This window comes from Aegilops tauschii, chromosome 5, assembly GCF_002575655.3.
Source record: "Aegilops tauschii subsp. strangulata cultivar AL8/78 chromosome 5, Aet v6.0, whole genome shotgun sequence".
NCBI lineage: Eukaryota > Viridiplantae > Streptophyta > Magnoliopsida > Poales > Poaceae > Aegilops > Aegilops tauschii.
This window is the reverse complement of record NC_053039.3, coordinates 316073728-316088749: the sequence shown is the minus strand read 5'-3', so window position 1 is coordinate 316088749 and position 15022 is coordinate 316073728. Positions and strand designations below refer to the sequence as shown.

General features: G+C 49.3%; 1 non-coding gene across 1 annotated transcript; it reads right to left on the bottom strand.

Moving 5' to 3' along the window:
• Positions 1 to 264: 264 nt before the first annotated feature.
• LOC109754361 (putative disease resistance protein RGA3) lies at positions 265 to 14763 on the bottom strand. The gene is made up of 3 exons (XR_012184726.1): positions 13902 to 14763; positions 6778 to 7034; positions 265 to 3386 (listed from the first exon to the last, which is right to left on the bottom strand). It is a non-coding gene; the product is annotated as a putative disease resistance protein RGA3 (transcript).
• Positions 14764 to 15022: the final 259 nt, after the last annotated feature.

Sequence of the window (15022 nt, the reverse complement as noted above, 5' to 3'; positions counted from 1 at the left end):
CTCCATACCAAAATTCTTGTCTTAGATTTGTCTAAATACGGATGTATCAAGTCATGTTTTGGTATTAGATATACATCCGTATCTAGACTAATGTAAGACAAGAATTTTGGGACGGAGGGAGGAGTTTTTAGTTACGAAATTACAAAATTTTGGTAGTTTTCAGTCACTTTTTTTAAAGCGGTAGTTCTGTGGAACGCAAACCCCTAAAGTGGTAGTTTTTTTGTCAATCACTCTAATTCTGAAGGAAGACACCTCAAAAACAAATTCTAAAGAAACAACATCCATCGATGAAGAATAGAACATGGTGATCCACGCGTGTGCCAAACAGGGTTGTACCGGGCCGTACGATCTAGGAGTACAAATAAAAGAGGCTGAAGGGTCCCCCTTGATACACAAAATGAGAGTCTAAAAAAAAGAGTCTAGACACATAACATCAACCGAGCAACTGCCAGGGGAGAGGAGCCGGCAGAATACATAACCATCGTTGGCTAGCAGTAGCAGCCTCTACGAAACGGCTGCACTAGCTCTTTCAGCTTGGGGCAGTGCCTGATATCCACGTCTTTTATACGTGCAATCGAGCCTGGTCCTCCAATCGAATTCAGTCCCTGGCAGCATACGATCTTCAGGTTCTGCAGTGACACTAGGCCGCTCCAGGTTTCGGTGCAAATGGACTCGATGCTCGGGCAGAACTGTAGGTCCAAGCTGGCAAGAGCGACGAGGCCGCGGAGGCAGCTGAGCGTCGAATCGGAGAACTCCCCACATGCCTCAAGCTTGAGTACTTTCAGCGACGCGGGCAAGGCCAAGCTTTGCTCCCAGTCGAGGCTCCAGCAGTGAGACACCTCCAGATCCTCCAGATGAACAAAGTCCCCAAGGCTCTTGGTTGGCAGTGACGCTAGGTCCTCACAGTTTGAGATCCTTACCACCTTGATCGCCGGCAGGTTATCTGGATGCAGGAAATTGTCAAGGCCTCTTAGCCTTCTGCACCAGGTAATGCACAGCTTGGTGAGTGACCGGAACCCGGTAGAGCTGCTGGTGCTACCGCCTGTTCTGGAGGGTTCGCCGAAAAGGGTTGCAACGTTAGGACATGAGCTGATCGAGAGCGACGCCAAGCTGCTTAGCACATCTTCATGGAGCCAACTTGGATGGAGCCCATCGCCCATATAAAACTTGACTTCCAGATGTTTGATATTGGAGCAAGGGCGCAGGCCTTCAAGCACTTCCATCTCCTGGCCACTGTTGTGCTTTTCAGGCCTGATCGACTCGTGCCACGACAGAATCAATGTATCAATGTAAATCTTCTTATCTAATTCAGCCTCAGCAGATTGCACCATATCCATGACGCTGCAGAGGCCACTTATCTCCAATATTCCTCGAATATGGTTCATGTTCTTTAATTCTTGAATTCTTCTCCCAGGCTCATCACTGACATCAAAGCAAGGCATCTCCTGAAGAAAGACAAGATTACCTATACTCGGCACACACCGAGTTGTCTCATAAGATCATCCTTCAGTCTAACTCTCTGCAAGTTTACTAACTTGATGATACCCTTGGGAACATCTCTGATTTTGCAGTTTCGAGCATCTAAAATTTCCAGCTTATAGAGACGCCAAAAAGAATCCGGAAACTTGTCAAAATCGCAGGCAGAGATGTCAAGATAGCGAAGATGTATTAGGTTGCCCACATTTTCAGGTAGCTCCTTCAGCTGACAGGATATGAATCTGAGCATTCGAATGTTAACGAGATCACTGAACCGTGTTTCAGCAACAGAAGTAGTGACAATATCAGAGTCCATACTGATGCATATAACAGAACGCAACGTCTTGTACATGTGCAGGCTTTCTAGATCACTACTTTTCAGTCCACTGCTGCCAAGAACTGATAAATGACGAACATTGGGAGGAATTCTCGATAAGTCTTCTCTATTGTTTATCACAAAGCATTCATTGCTGGAAATTTGCTGTGCCATAGCGTACACCAAATCATGCATGATATATCTGGAAGATGTTGGAGCTTTCTGAAAGAAGGATCGATTCACAAGCTGCTGGAAATACCCATGGCCCACATCCAGTGCAAGCATTCCTCCATAAGGCAACACTAAGCCCGCTGCTACCCAGCAATCCACTAGTGTCTCCGCGTCAAACTCATAGTCCCTTGGGTACACAGAAGAGAAGGACATGCAGCGCTTCAGATGGAATGGCAGATATTGGTAGCTCAACTTAAGGGCTGGGCTGATGCTGTTCTTCTCCTCCCCTTCATGTGTGAACATCATTTCCTTCTCCTCGTGATGTAGCTTCCACAACTCACTTTCCAAGATGTTTCTCCAGTATATTGGATCATGTTTCAGGCTTAATAGTCGTCCAAGCATTTTGGCACCCAGAGGAGAACCGTTTAACCTTGATACCATACTTCTGCCAATGCTCGCTAACACTGTATTGCGGTCAGAATTATCAGAACCGAACGCATGCATCCTAAAGAACTCCCAAAGAACTCCTTCAGGTAAGCCCTCCAACACGAAAGGCTTCACTGTACCAACATGATCAGCAACCTTGAGAGACCTTGTGGTCACCAGAACCATACTACCTGATTTGGCACATTTCAGTGGGGCGAGGAAACTCTTCCATTCATGGCAATCTTCTCGGCATATATCCTCCTGCGCGTCATCGATTACGAGCAAGAACCTCCTCGAGTGATGAATGATGCCATTGGTTAGGATTCTCTGGAGATAGCTTAAATCGTCAGATTTCATTTCGCTTTCAGCAACAGATTGTATCAACTTCTTAATCAACTTCTTCTCGTATCCAAATTAGCAGGTCAAAATGATCACCAACTCTCTTCTCTCTGAAAATGTTATGGGCCAGAGTAGTCTTCCCGACACCACTTCTTCCTACTATTGGTAAAACAGACACATTTTCTGGTCTTGCTTGATCACGGTCAGGTACTGTGATTGCAGCAGTGACTTGCTCACTGGTTGGACTGTTCTCTTGAAAATCAAGCAAGTCAAACAACTCCATCAACTCTTTCTGACGCCCAAAGATTGCTTTTTCCTCTTTAAAAAGATTGGCTTCCTGACAAATAGATTCATCGATAAACAGCTGCCGCACATCAGGCATGCCAATGAGATCCGTTAGGTTCATTCGTTCATCGAGCTCTCCTTTGACTTTCTTCATTTTGATGTCACAAGTCTCTAAGCATCCAGGTCGCAATGTACTTCCTTCAATTTTGTCTCGGAGCTCATAGTAATCGAGTTCGTCCAAGAGATCTTCAGCACAATACACTGTGTCATTGGTAGCCTGATTAACCAAAATATGCTTGTGAACCCACCAGTCAGCACGTTTGATAAGGTCTTGTATAGCAGAGAGGGTTCTCTGAAGCGGCAGCCTTTCGTCCTGTATCCACTGATTGTCAGTGTGCAAGTATTTTCATTGCAAAAAAAGAAAAAAAACAATTCTCTCTTAGAAATATTGCTTTTGCTCATTCTCTCCTAAATCATATTAGGACTGACTTGACCCCCATACTAAAAAAGTTGACGCACTTTACCGCCTACCGGTTTTAGAATGTAGTTTTGATGGTGTAAATGGTGCTTTTGCACATACCTCTCTAAATTCTACGCATGGGAGGCAACGATCGGTTTTTTCAAGGAATTGCAGGAACTCTATTTGTGTTAGGTAGGAGGTGAAGACGATTTTTCACCCCTCTGCATGGCAGATTATGCGTCAAGAGGGATGCGGATGAGTTGCTGGCCAAACTTAGAGCATCTCCAACAGGTGATACGAAATACATCCATGAACAAGTGCAAGACCGGCAAGCTCAAGCCTCCACCACTGCTTCGCCACACCTACCTGTCAGGATCTTGTCGACTGGTGGCAAGCGTACAGTCGTTTAGGTGAAGCTTGTCGGGGCACGCGACGGTCCACCACCTGAAGATTAACTTTATTGACATTCGTCTAGGAGGCGCATCACAATAATATGAGGTAGATGAGCTGCCGGTACAGGTGGACCCGTGCTCCCTTGCCAGTATTCATTCCAGTGTGACACCTAACGGCACATTTATTGCTTTTGTCCTATACTGTCAGTGTTAGGTATGATAGCACTGTAACCACTATTCACCCTCTATAATTACCATTTTACGACTATGGTGACCCCTTTCATCTATAAAAGAAGGCCCGTGGCTACCTTTACAAGGGTCGAACCCCTGCCCATTTACAGTAGCTAGCTGCACCTCCCGAGCACAACGCCGGCAAGGTTGCACTCTTGTAATGCAGGGCTCATACATTTATCAGTCCACCAAAGCAGGAGTAGTATTTTATGCTTCACAGTGGCCCGAACCTGGGTAAACGCTGTAGTGCTTTCATGATTGTTGCTGCTCTTTGTGTGCTGCGAGCCCTCGCTGAACGTAGAAGGAGCTCTCTCGCCCCATAGATTGTCGTAGGACGACATCTTTGGCGCGCTAGGCAGAGGCTTCGCGCACGTGAATCTGCATCAGCCACGTCAACAACTGCTTCTTCATCCATGGCACCCAAGAAAGCCAAGGGTGCTACCGCTCACCTCAAAGACGCCATCTCACGTGTGCACGGGGGACGGAGGCAGAGGCAGTCAAGCTTCACACCCCCGCACTGGTGATGGCGGAAGCCAACTTCCTCGTCGTTCGGGCGACCCGAGTCACCAGACCGGCGGTGAGAAGAGCGCGACGAGCCTCAATGGCAAGGCGACGTCCAAGGGCGGAGCGGCGAAGGACGCGCCAAGGCCACCACAGGAGAAGGGCGGTCCTTCATGTCCTAGTGGCGAACGTGACCCGCCATGTTGTGACTCTCAAGATCTAGGCCATCATCATGAGCGCGTTTCAGAAGTGCGCTCCAAGGATGATCACGGCCAACCAATGCACCGTGCTTCTGGTGACCCACAGGCTCCGCCACAGGACATGAATGGAGCTCCTCTTGCTTCAAACAGGAGTCGAGATCCATCCCATACTCCTGGTGGTCACCAGGTACCGTTGCAGGAATGGGGCAGAGCTCCTCCTAGCCCAACCAGGAGTCGGGAGCCGTCCCACGCATCGGCGCCGTACATGCCGCACACGTCAGGACCGGCGCAACGATGCTCGGTACGAGGTATCCATGGCCTCGTTCAATCCACGGAGCCAGCAAGACCAACGTCAAGTCTTGCAGGACCGACAGGGAGAGGATGCCCGTGTGCGGATCGACCGGCGCCGAGAGGCACGCCAGGCCAAAAGTGAACTTGCCTGCGCCGGAGTACCCTGGAGCTTTGTCGTATAACACTGGCTACTCAGCGTTTACTTACTAGTTGCCGCAAGTTCGCTGGCCCTCTTCTTGGAGTTTCAAAGCTGACTTGCCGGACAAGTATGACGGTAAGATCAACCCATCTGAGTTTCTCGGTATCTACACTTTAGCTGTTCAAGCTGCAGGATACTAGGTCGTCCCGCCTTGGCCAAGTTCATGGCGGCATCAGACTACGCCTACAACACTTTGAAGATGTCAAGGCCCATGGAGATGATCACAGTCCATTCCGACAAGAAGGATGCAATGAGCTGTGCCGACAAGCTGTACCGGGAAGCAGTTGCAGCATCTGCCGGCAAGGCACTTGCACCTGCCGAGAAGGTTCCCGGGGGGCAGACACAGAAGAAGAAGCCTAGTGAAACCGGCAAGACCTCCGGGAAGCGCACTGCAGAGTGCAACACGCCCGTTGAGGAAGCTGAAATCTCTGTCGGCAAAAGAAAGAAAACCGCCAAAGTTGCACCTGCAACTAAGCAGATTCTGCGAAGGAGGATGGACCGACACTTTCACCATATGTGCCACCCTTGACAGCAAATAAGAAAGTGCGCTCATCGCTTTCCTGCGGGTGAATGTCGATGTGTTTGCATGGCAACCATTCAACATACCCGGTGTTCTCATGAAAGTGAATGAGCACCACTTTGATGTCTACCCTAATGCAAAGCCCGTCAAGCAGAAGGTCAGGAAGCAAGCTTTGGAGAGATAAGGGTTCACAGCCCAAAAAATCCGAAAACTAGGAGCTACAGGTCTGATAAGAGGAGTGCTCCACCCCACATGTTGCAGGTTATCTTGCAGGTCACATCAATTCGTATTGTGGTCTTTAATTTTCAGCCTGGGGATGCTCATGAGCACATGACCTTTGGGTGCAACCGTTTGGAGATGGTTGCACATGCGTTATTCAACCAGTTTGGCTGGCACGTCACAAATATATTATGCGGTTGAGTCCTGTAATCTCTTTTTACCGAGCGGTTGTGGTATTTCTTCGTTTGCTTTTAGTTGGCAATATGAAATACTCAAACTACTTTATTTCGTTTAATAAAAATGGTTGTGTGCATCAGTTGATGCAGAGGTGTGGATCTACCCCCTTCTCGGAAAAAACAGGCAAGGGTTGGCAGATATCTGACTGGGAGATAGTAGGGAGGGGGATCCAGTATGGACCATGTTTTTAGTGTAATGATGTTTAAGTTAGAGGCAAGGAGAAATAGCGATAAGAACTAGTTTAAACCAACAATGACTTGCCTTGTACTCCAAGCTCTCCCTAGGTTGTATACTCTAAATATACCCCGTGAGGGTCATTGCAATAAAAACAGAATATTCCGCCCTTCCTATAATTTCCACAGACCGGAGGAAGAGGTGGATTAAGAAGGTGAGTGGGCCCAAAATCATTTTTAAGGAGATAATGAGAGCGACGCCAAATAGTTTGAGAGGCAAAAGTGGACTTTTCTCCCAAAAAATGTGCAAATATTGGCATGTGCCTATATAACAAACGTACCTGCTCCAAGGTACTCATCGCTGACTCTGGACTAGGATCAGTTTCCATGTTCTGTGATGATGTCTGTTCCAACGCACTATCATGTGATGGCTCTGGAGAGTCTGGAGTACGATCAATTTCCATCTTTTGCGATCTGTGCTTACGGCCGAGGTTACCAAGAACCTGCTCCAATGTACTACCTTGTAATGGCTCTAGAGTGTCGTCGTTTTCCATCTTCTCTGTTGTGTACTTTAGTGCCTGCTTATCTTCGAGGTTATCTGCAGCGAAACAGGAGAGCTTATTACTTGGAAAATGATATAAAATGTAGTATCTCTGTTTTTAAATATAAGACGTTTTGGCAGTTTTAATTGAACTGCCAAAATGTCTTATATTTTGAAACAGGGTGTACCAAACAACCAATACAATAGCTATGATAGCTTGAACTAGTTTTTAACGATGCACAATTTGACTAGCAGATGCTGCAACTAAGTATATAGCTATGGTACAAATTGAGTTCTCTTCTTTCTTTCGTATTCCAAAGGTCCAACAATTGTTGTCTTGCCATAATCATGTACCCCCTCCGAACCAAGATAAGTGTCGTGGTTTTAGTTCAAATTTGAACTAAAACAATGACACTTATTTTGGATCGGAGGGAATAGCAATAAGTACATTCTACTAAATGGAAGGACAAACACGAAAGAAACAAAATCAAAGGGGAAAACAACAGAGGCAAAAAAAAAAACTCAAGGCGACTACTAGAACAAGATCACTAGGCCTTTATCCTCTTCAAACTTCCATTGGAGTGTGGTTTTAGTTTTAAGAGAAAGCTTGAGGCGGGCCCGACTTAGAATTAACAAAGCCTTCAACCGGCCAGGAGATTACAGCGGAACAACTTACAAAGCCAAAAAAGAAAGGACAAAGATACATAGTGCTAGAATGTCAGAATCTCACAAGAAGAGAGCCAGACTCAGGCCTGGGAGGTCCCTGTGGGACCCACATGGCATGGTGCCACGGCCAGGTCCCTGGTCGTGCGAACTGGCCGTGGGGGGCCCGTAGGGCAACCTCAGACTCTCTTCGATGCCCTTGGTCCTATATATTATCCTGAACCTTCATATCTCTTTTACTGGATTTTTGGTTGTCATCCGCGAGGCAGTACAGAGGCAGAGCACTTTTCACCTCCGACATGCCGATCCGCTAGAATTCCATCCCTCTGGGTGGGGGAATTCAAAACCATCGTCAATAGATTCGTCATGTCACCATCTGCGTCAGCCGACAGGCGCGGGTCCGGAGCAGATTCACATGGCCCACGCAACCATTGGCGTGTGATGAGCCGCTAGTGCTAGGATCTTCTACACCGCCCACGTCACTAGTGTTGCATAACGCGGTCACAGAAGATCCGACCATCACAGCGGCTGGCGAATCCTCCTAGGGGTCGTCCGACACAGCAGCCGGTGCAGCGCCTGGATCCTCTGTGCACACACTAGGATCGTCTGCGGCGACTATTCCTGCTACACCTACACTGTGTACACGACTTCAAAAAGGGGTAATTCAACCCGTCAATTACAAAAATATAATCAAGTTTGGACTAGCATGTTCTACAGGTGAACCAAATACTATTGAAGAAGCTCTTGGTGATGCAAGGTGGAAGAAGTCCATGGATGAAGAATACATGGCACTCCAGAGAAACAAAACATGGCATCTAGTTCCCACACAGCAAGGTAAAAAGCTGATTGATTGCCAGTGGGTATTCAGAATCAAAAGAAAGTCTGATGGAACTATAGATTGCTATAAAAATAGACTTGTTGCTAAATGTTTCAAACAACGATATGGCATAGACTATGAGGAAACGTTTAGTCCTCTTGTAAAAGTTGCCACAATCCGTCTTGTTTTGTCTATTGTTGTTTCCAAGGGATGGAGACTTAGACAGCTAGATGTACAGAATGCGTTTCCTCATGGCGTTCTAGAAGAGGAAGTGTACACGAAACAACCTCCTGGGTTTGAGGATAAAAATGCACCTTTTCATGTGTGCAAGCTTGATAAAGCTTTGTATTGGTTGAAGCAAGCCCCTAGAGTATGGTACTCACGTCTCAGTCAAAAACTGCAAGCACTTGGTTTTGTTCCTTCCATGTCTGATACTCCCTCCGTCCGAAAAAGCTGACAAGCTTTTTCGGACAGAGGGAGTACTTCACTGTTCATGGACAGAGGGAGTACTTCACTGTTCATTTATAATAAGTCAAATACAACCATATTTGTGCTTATCTATGTTGATGATATCATTGGTACAAGCTCATCTGATGAGACAGTGACATGACTGTTGAAGGATTTGAATGCAGAGTTTGCTCTCAAAGATCTAAGAGACTTGTATTTCTTCCTAGGCATTGAAGTAAAGAAACATGAGGATGGACTTCATCTCTCTCAAGAAAAATATGCAACTGATCTGGTATGAAGAGTTGGTCTGCAAGGATGTAAACCATCACTAACTCCTTTATCTAGCACAGAAAAACTATCTCTTACAGAAGGAGAACTCTTGAATCAAGAGGATGGCACCAAATACAGAAGCTTAGTAGATGCTCTTTAGTACTTGACTCTTACAAGATGGTATTTCTTTTGCTATTAACAAAGTATGTTTGTTTCTTCATGCACCCGCAACTGTTCATTGGACTGCTGCCAAAGGCATAGTGAGATATGTGAAAAATACTATGAATGTTGGTCTAACTTTCAAAAAATCATCATCTACACTTGTCAGTGCTTTTTCTGATTCTGACTGGCAGGATGTATAGATGATAGATGTCCAACTGGTGGGTTTACAATACTTTTGGGACCTATCCTAATATCCTCGTGTGCAAAGAAACAAGCCGTTTCAAGGTCAAGTACAGAGGCAAAATACAAGGCTTTGGCAAATGCAACAGTAGAAATGATCTAGGTTCAATCCATGCTGAGAGAGCTGGGTGCAAGAAGTACTCAAGCTCCCTGTTTATGGTGTGACAATCTTGGTGCCACATACCTGGCTGCTAATCCAGTTTTCCATGCAAGAACAAAACACATTGAGATAGATTTTCACTTTATCAGAGAAAGAGTTGCATATAGAAAATTGGAAATTAGTTTTGTACATTCCAGCGATCGCGTTGACTTGATTCTCAAGATGTAATCTGAACAACTTGTAAGCTTATCTTGGGGATAAGCCCATGCCTATATAAACACATACGCATCACCTCCAACGAGGTAAGACGCTTTAAGCAATCTTCATAGTAGGAATTGTTCAAGTTATGGAAAGTTGAATTGCGCATGAGCACCTCACATCACCCTCAATCAGATGGTCAGATGGAGCAGGTGAATCAATGCCTCCAAACTTATTTCCGATAGTTTATCCACAGATGCCCGGAGAACTGGAGCAAGTGGTTGCCATTAGCAGAGCTTTTGTACAACTCAACATATCATTTCACTGTGGGCAAAACTCCTTTCATGGTGGTGTATGGCCAGGAACCAAGACAGTTGGGAATCACTGTAGCTAATGCAACACCAATATCTGACCTAAATGAGTGGCTGGAGGAATGAAAGTTGATGCAGCAATTATTGCAGGAATACCTAGTGCGCGCTAAACAACTGTTGAAACATCAAGCTGACAAACATTGGACGGAGCGACAATTCCAAGTCGGCGATATGGATTTTCTGAAGCTCCAACCTTATATTCAGACATCCATGGCTATCTGTTTTCGAGTCGCTGCTAGTTGAGCGACTAGCACTGGCAGGGTCGACTCAGCCTGGTGACTCGACTCATGGGATGAGTCGAGCGATTCGAGCGACTTGTCTCGACTAGTCGCGACTAGTCGTGTTTTCTGGGTCGAACGACTCAATTTTTTTGGGCCCCACCTCATATGTTTTTTTACTATATATCGAACCATCCCCCCGGAAACCTAGATCAGTTCCCCCTCCCCCCGACCCAACTCTCTCCTTGGCAGCCGCCGCCGCCCATGGTTGCTGGCTTGCTGCTCCTCCCCTGGTTGCTAGTGCTGCTGGTCTGCTCCTCACCTCCTCCCATGGTTGTTGCTGCTGCTGGTCTGCTCCTCCCCTCCTCCCATGGTTGCTGCTGCTGGCCTGCTCCTCACCTCCTCCCATGGTTGTTGCTGCTGCTGGTCTGCTCCTCCCCTCCTCCCATGGTTGCTGCTGCTGGCCTGCTCCTCCCCTCCTCCCCTGGTTGCTGCTGCTGGTCTGCTTCTCCCCTCCTCCCCTGGTTGCTGCTGCTGCTGGCCTGCTCCTCCCCTTCTCCCCTGGTTGCTGCTGCTGGCCTGCTCCTCCCCTCCTCTCCTGGTTGCTGCTGCTGGCCTGCTCCTCCCCTGGTTGCTGCTGCTGCTGGTCTGCTGCTCCTTTGGTTGTGCATGAACAAGGGTGATTGTGCATGATGAAGAGTTGAGGGCTGAATTGGAACCACTCAAGAACAAGGCTGGTTTTATTGTACCTACTACCTACTGCTTAACTCACGTCGACTCGTCGCATGTCGATCCTCCACCATGAGTCTAGACTAGTCACGACTAGTCTAGAGTCGCACCCCCCGAGCTACTCGTTGACTCATCGACTTAAAAACCTTGCCGTGGCTACATGAGCCAACCACAAGTTATCATTCAAATACTTCGGGCCTTATTCTCAACTGCGGCGCTTCTTAACCCCAGGTGAGAGTGCTATTGGAACGATGTTGGCGCCCGGGAGCATGCAAGATGCAAGAACAAGCTCTTGTCAAGTGGCCCGAGGCAACCGGGTTGTCTGACACTTCGGAGGACCTCGAAGATCTACGGTGACGGTTCCCAACGGCGCTGGCTTGGGGAGAAGTCAATTCTGAAGGAGAAGAGGGTGTTTGCGACCCTACCAGAACCATCAGTCACACACCTAATCAAAACAACAGGCCACAAAGGACCGCCACAAGTTCTTTGGGCCGCAATGGATCAACTACATGTTTCAGCCCATGGTGGAGGATGACTGTAGCACAACTACTTAATCTCCCAGCTGTGACCGGATCGGCATCCGGGCAAGGATCAGGCGACAGGCGGTGACCGCAGGCTCTCTCCATGGTGGGCTTCCATGATGTCGCGCGGTGACCGCCTGGCGCTCTGTCGCCACGTGCTCGCGGCAATGCCGGTGCACACGCTCCTCGCTTTGGCCATCAACCCAACTGTCCTCAAGCAGATCAGCCGCCTCCTCCGCTGCTTCCTCTGGCACGGACGCAAGGACGCGAGCAGCGGCCACTGCCTCGTCAATTGGCGCCGCGTCTGCCGTCCCATCGCCCTGGGTGGCCTTGGCCTGCCGGACTTCTACCTTGCGGGCGTCGCCCTGCGCACCCGGTGGCTGTGGCTCCAAAAGACGGACCCATCGCGCCCATGGCAGCATCTGCACATCCCCCACTCCCCTGAGGTCCACGCTATCTTCCGGGCCTCTACACGCTGGTACATTGGCGACGGGCGCACCTGCAAGTTTTGGGAGGATCACTGGCTCGATGGCCAGTCCATCTCCGACATCGCGCCGCTAGCCCACGCCAGGGTCTCGAAGCGGCGCCGCAAGACTCTTTCCGCGCGTGATGGGTTGCACGAGCGTGCCTGGATCGCGGACATTCATGGGGCGCTGGGCGTCGAGATGGCCACGCAGTACATGTCCCTCTGGCGCCGCCTGCGCCTGGTGACGCTCTCCGACGAGCCAGACAGGCTCTCCTGGTGATGGACCAGCTCTGCTTCCTACACCGCGAGCTCTTGCTACCAATCTCTATTTTCCGGATCCATCGAAGACCCGCACTGGCGTCTCACCTGGCGAACCTGGGCTCCACTGCGCATCAAGCTATTCATTTGGCTTGCCCTGCTCGGCCGCTGCTGGACAGCAGATCGCCTCGCGCGCCACGACCTGCCACACGAGCCGCTCTGCCTGCTCTGCGATCAAGAACCCGAGACCATGCAGCATTTGCTCGCGGGCTGCTCCTTCTCCCGCCAGGTTTGGCACGAGGTACTCTCCTGGTGTCGATCCACTGCCACGATCCCGAGCCACGATGACGAGTTCGCCGCCTGGCTCGCTTCTGCCATCGCCGACTCTCCGCGCTGTCTTCGACGCGGGCTCGCCTCCGTCGCCATCCTCACTGCCTGGTGGCTCTGGAAGCACCGCAATGGCTGCACCTTCGACGGCGATCGCCCTCCGTTTGCCGCGCCGTCTACGCGATCAGAGATGAGGCAAGACTTTGGGCACGCGCGAGCGCCACGCACTTGGCGCAGATCATCCCGGAGACGTAGCCTAGGACCCTCGTGGTGGCCGACGCACCACCTCTCCTTCCTTGCGTCCACGCTACCCTAGCATGCCATCCTTGTGCACATGTTGGCTAGCCTCACCCCCTTGTAACATGTAACATGTCTGTATGAACTATTTTTACCTATCAATGCAATGATACGCAAGCCTTTTGCGTATTCGCGAAAAGGCGACAGGCGGTGGCCCTGGCTGTAGTTGCTAGCTGTACCTTGTCTCAAAAATAAAAAAAGTTGCTAGCTGTACCTGTACCCCTTTCTTCTCTGAACTCTTCTTCCTCCTCTCCAAGTTTTCCCCTTCCAGCAACTTGTACTGCTATCCACTGAATCAGCGTGCGTTGGAGAGGAATATAGCAAGCACCAAACATGTCTCTCATCTAAAACAAATCCAGATACTTGTATGAAAGAGGCCTGTGTGTTTGGAAGTTTGGGAAGGCAAACAACGTTTTGATGATCCTGTGTTACGTTTTATTTGGTGGTGATGACTGATGCGTGACATCTTGCCTGGGAACAATCGATGGATGGGAGATGATGGGTTAGTTTGGATCCCAACTGAGAGTTGTGGTTCAAGGAGTTTCTTATCGTTTTCACAAGCTAATCTTTTAGCAGTGCTTTTACAAGCTACTGTAATTTTTATTGTATTGCTGCACAATCTTAGGCGCCTATGTGGAACATCAAGACTAAGATGATTTTGAAGCACAAGCTGGTGCTTCATCCCAGTGATTGCATCACTAGTTTACAAAGAAATTTGCTGTAGTTCATTGGTTTCAGTTTGTCACCGTTGAACCAACCTAGCTCCGCCCCTGATTATATGTGAACAAAAAAAAAAGCAAATGAACAATAAATCTATAGGGCGCACGGATTTAATCTGACCTTCCTCCTTCGGCATCAGGTCCGGTGACAAGTCGTCGAACTTGGGGACCAGCAATCCCTGCGCGACAGCCATTCCCGCCGGTGATTCATCGGGATCTGCTGCTGCCTTGGCGGGCTTGTCATCAACGAGTGGGAGGCGCTCGTAGGTAATGTTAGAGCAGGTGGTCACGGCGACCATGACCGTGCCGGAAGCTACGAGGGCGTCGCCGACTTTGCCTCCGACGACCTGACCCTCTCTTCCGGCGAGGTAGATTGTCAGGCCGTTGGCGCCGGGAGGACACGGCGGCGGCATGAAGGCGCCTGAGAGGGAAAGGATTTCGAATCTGCCGTGAAGTGTGACGGTGGAGCCCTCCGGCCACAGGGGCTGGCGCAGCGTGACATCACCGACCATGCCACTGCCCGAGAGCACGCACACCCCGAACTTCTGGCGGCGCGCAAACCTGGCTATTCCTTCCACGATGTCTGCTCCGGAGGCGATCTCTAGGAAGTGCGTCTTCAGCATGTTGGGGTCATCCCGAGTGATGATGGGTTGCCTCGACTTTTTCATGGATCCCACCGGCTTCCCCCACCGCCCTGTCGGCGACAACCCGCTGCCGCTGGTGCTTCCGCCAGCGCCGGCGGCAGGGGCGCCAGACGAGTCGTCATGATCAACTCTCCGATTAATACTAGTCATACTCGAGGCCGGCCCGCCGGTGCTCATGGAGCCGGCGGGCCCGAATTTATCAGCCAGATGTGGTTGTTGTCAGGAGGCAGATCTCCGTTTCTCGGGCCACCACGCCGTCTCCTCCTCCCAAGAGACGAGAGATAACAATGGTTGGCAAAATTGATGGAGATGCCATGCCATGCTGAACGAGGTTGGCTAGTACCATTATGTATTTCCGGCGGCCTAGCTATAGACAAAAGAAATATACTACTCCACCAAACCTAATCAAGCAAGCCATATCTAATACCGCCAAATGGGCGGGTGAGGCCAACCAATCTTGGATGGTTAGAGGGACTCTGGTATCCCAATCCATCAGGTTCAAATCCTGGTGCTCGCATTTAGGGGCTGTTTGATTTTCAGTCACATATTGCCACATTTTGCCACACCCCATCTTAGGCAAGTTTGACCAAGTTAGGTG